Source organism: Bubalus kerabau, chromosome 5 (assembly GCF_029407905.1).
Source record: "Bubalus kerabau isolate K-KA32 ecotype Philippines breed swamp buffalo chromosome 5, PCC_UOA_SB_1v2, whole genome shotgun sequence".
Taxonomy (NCBI): Eukaryota; Metazoa; Chordata; class Mammalia; order Artiodactyla; family Bovidae; genus Bubalus; species Bubalus kerabau.
In genome coordinates, this window is record NC_073628.1 from 67578519 (window position 1) to 67582619 (window position 4101).

The 4101-nt window shown below is 37.9% G+C and overlaps 1 pseudogene; it reads left to right on the forward strand.

Moving 5' to 3' along the window:
* Nucleotides 1–3635: 3635 nt before the first annotated feature.
* On the forward strand, nucleotides 3636–3754 carry LOC129654418 (uncharacterized; annotated as a pseudogene).
* The last annotated feature ends 347 nt before the right edge of the window (nucleotides 3755–4101 follow it).

A 4101-nucleotide genomic window follows, 5' to 3' on the forward strand; every position in this document is an offset into this window, starting at 1 on the left:
CAGTTTTTCCCTATATTACTGTAAACTAAGAAGGCAATGGCACCCCACTCCAGTACTCTCGCCTGGAAAATCCCAAGGACGGAGGAGCCTGGTGGGCTGCAGTCCATGGGGTCCCTAGGAGTCGGACATGACTGAGTGACTTCACTTTCACTTTTCACTTTCATGCATTGGAGAAGGAAATGGCAACCCACTCCAGTGTTCTTGCCTGGAGAATCCCAGGGACAAAGGAGCCTGGTGGGCTGCCGTCTATGGGGTCGCACAGAGTCCGACACAACTGAAGCGAATTAGCAGCAGCAGCAGCAAGTGTATGCTAGCTGGTCTTTGGTCATTCTCTTTTACCCCCATCCCAAATCACAGTAAGCCAGTGATTCAATATAAATCTTGTGGTTGTCCTCTGCTGAAATGCTCTTCAGTGAATTGTCATTAACTTTAGAATAAAAACCAGACACAACTCCTCACCAAACTTGATGGAATAATACATGATATAACTGCTCTGTAATTCTGAAACTATTTTTTTAGTTTTTTTTTCCCCCATTTTCTAGAAGTTTCAATCATATTCACCATATTTCAGTTTCTGAAAGGAACCATTTTTTTCCTCAAGATGATTTTTGCATTTATTTATTGTTCCTTCTTCCCTTGCAATCCAGTTTAGATTCCATGTGTGTGTATTTTTTTTCATTCTCCAAAAGGTTTTTTTCTGTTACTACATTTATAATTTGTCTCTCTTTCCAATTCTTTTCAAATTCTTTGAGTGTCATGTTAGTCTCTGACTCTGCAGGGTTTAGGCACAATCCCTGGCATATATTAGATGCTAAATTAATTTGATTGTTATTGAATAGAGGTATTAAACAATTATCTCTTAAAACTAATTTTGTGTATATTTTCTAGTTGCCCAGGAAAGCAAGCAAGCAGGGTTTTGGGGTTTTTTTTTTTTTTTTTTGGTCATTGTCTAGTTTCTCTGCATTTCTTGGCAGGGCCTTCTATAAATGACAGATGTTTAAATTTTAGCCTTGAGGACCTAGAAAAATAGAATACTTTACTTTCTGAAATAATGTTGAAAGGATCTGTCTTTTTAATACACTCTTTAATACACTCTTTTATTTCAGAAGGCCTCTGGGCATGGGATATTATATTTCTTTATAGTTTCTTTATATTTCTACTTAGTGATCTTAATACTGTAAAATTTAATTTAATTTTACCTTCCATAAAACTCTAAGTTGATGTTATACAACAGAAATCTCTTCTGAGTGGTTAGGAATATTTTACCTGTTGCTTGTGATATTACTATAGAAAAAAGTAAGGAATGAGAGATCTGTTTCCAGATTTCACATCCTTCAAGAAATTTTAGGAAGCTTGTTATCTTCAACTGCTCTATCAGCAAGTGTTTTAAATTGGATTCTATATAACTGTAATTGGGGACATCTATAATCTAAAAGTGTTATAGATATTTTAAGCTTTCTTCTGTTATTCCCCTCATCCATCTCTCTCTCTCTCTTTTTTTTTTTTCCCAAACAATAAAAAACAAGCAACCCTCCTGCAGGCACCTCTGCATTAAATTATATCCTATCTTGTTTACTATTTATATCTTAAAATAGCAAATTTGAAATCATAAGCATCTTAATATAAAGGGACACAGTCAGCTGTGTTATAGAATTTCTTAAAAAATTTTGTTTTTTTTTTTTAATGTCGGATGTTAGACTGAATGTCCCATAGCCAATTGAACTCAACTAGTCACAACTGAGATAGAGGAACAGAGATGGAAAGCAGGTCAGCTGCCCTAAGATACTGATTAAAATGAGTTAATAGTGTTTAACCAAAGTGAACCCGTATCTTTTAAAATGTCCAGAGAAATCAAATGAATATTGTAGTGTAGTCTGAAGTCAGCGAGCATGATACATCTAGCTTTGTTCTTTTTTTAAATGTTGCTTTGGTTATTCCAAGTCTTTAGTGGTCAAAAATAAAGTTAAGCTTATTAGCAATATGCAGAGTGGTGGACAGCATGTAGAATCAGTAGATTTCTACACTTTAATAATTGATCAAACAGAGCAAACTTTATTATACAATTATGTGTAGAACAATGATCGTGTGTGCTGTCACTCAGTCCTGTCCAACTCTTGTGAACCCATAGACTGTATGTAGCCTGCCAGGTTCCTTTGTCAGGAGATTCTCCAGGCAAGTATGCTGGAGTGAGTTGTCATTTCCTCCTCCAGGGGATCTTCCCAACTCAGGAATTGAACCTGGGTCTCCTGCATTGCAGGCAGACTCTTTACCAACTGTGCTATCAGGGAAGCCCTAGAACAATGGTTGGTACACTTCAACAAAGAGCTAAAAGAATCTACATCAACCCTTCAATCACTCAGGATTAGTTTTCAAACTAGCTCTAATTTGGCACAACTTAATATTTCCACATAATATATATATATATATATATATACACACACAAACATCATTTGTGTGTGTGCTTAGTCTCTCAGTCGTGTCTGAATCTTTGTGACCCCGTGCACTGTAGCCCGCCAGGTTCCTCTGTCCATGGGATGGATTCTCCAGGCAAGAATAGTGGAGTGGGTAGTCATTCCCTTCTCTAGGGGATCTTCCCAGCTCAGAGATTGAAACCAGGTCTCCTGAATTGCAGGTAGATTCTTCACTGACTGAGCCACCAGGGAAGCCCCATATATATGTGTGTATACACACACACACACACACACACACGGGTGTGTACCAACAATCTGTGTATTTTCATTTGTTTTAAGTAGATTTGCAGTTCTTCTAGACTATTTTTTAAAAAAATGACTCACTTTTGGTAAACACTTGACCTTTTGGTGGCCTGCTGAGGAAATGATGCACATAAATTTTCATTATTGTGATATAGTGGTACCTATTACCCTTTAATAGGTGAATTTTTCTTACCTTATAAATTGTGAGTAATCCAGAGTCTCTTTGTGTGCAAAAGTTAATAAACCTTTAAAAAGTATCAAGATTATACTAAATTACAAAAACATTTTATATGCCTTATAAAAAGTCTTAACTTTTTAGCTAAAAGCATTACACAGACCTTGGTCTAACTCACCATTGTACTTCTGCGGTTTCAGTCCTAGACTTTTTAGTCTATTATGTTGACCATGTGTTCATTCATTTGGCAGGCAATTAAATGTTGTTGATAACACCATGAACACACAACTCAAGATTCCAGCCTTTCTATGGCTTCAACCTAGCATCTGGGACACAGTAGTCAGACATGGAACAGAAAGAAGGATATTAAAGTGTAAAGGAGTCTGCTAGGCAAAGGGATTGACTAGTACTGTGTGAGATTCCTAGGATTTCTGTAAACTGCAATAATCAACCTGGAAGCTTTAAGTGGAAATTGGCCTATTTGGGGATTTTTTAGAATAATAAGAGTTGAAGAAAATGTGCGCAATAGAGAATTCTTAAAAAGCATGAGGTAGGAAAACATTTTCTTCCTGGAGGAGCTTAAGGAAGTTTAGTAAGCCTGGATCTCCATGAATGGTCTATTCCATCATCGGTGTCTTGGTAAACTCTTCATGAGCAGGGGTAGGGCGTATGGGTTATTTGAATTTTATGCAGATGTAAGTCTGTTGGGAATAAGAATCATGATTTTTATTGCATTACCAATTCTAGGTTACTTCCATACCACCCTGAATGCACCCAATCTTGTCTGATCTTGAAAGTAAAGCAAGGTCAGGCCTGGTTAGTACTTGGATGGGAGACCGCCTGGGAATACAGGGTGCTGTAGGCTTTTTGGGGCTTCCCTGATAGCAGATATCTCAGTTGGTAAAGAATTTGCCTGCAATACGGGAGACCCCAGTTTGACTCCTGGGTCAGGAAGATCCCCTGGAGAAGAGATAGCTATTCACTCCAGTATTCTTGGGCTTCTCTGGTGGCTCAGTTGGTAAAGAATCTGCCTGCAATGTGGGAGACCTGGGTTCGATTCCTGGGAAGATCCCCTGGAGAAGGGAAGGGCTACCTACTCCAATATTCTGCCCTGGAGAATTCCACGGACTGTATAAACCATGGAGTCACAAAGAATTGAACACAACTGAGCAACTTCCAGTTTTCACTTAACATCAAATAAGTCAATCAATT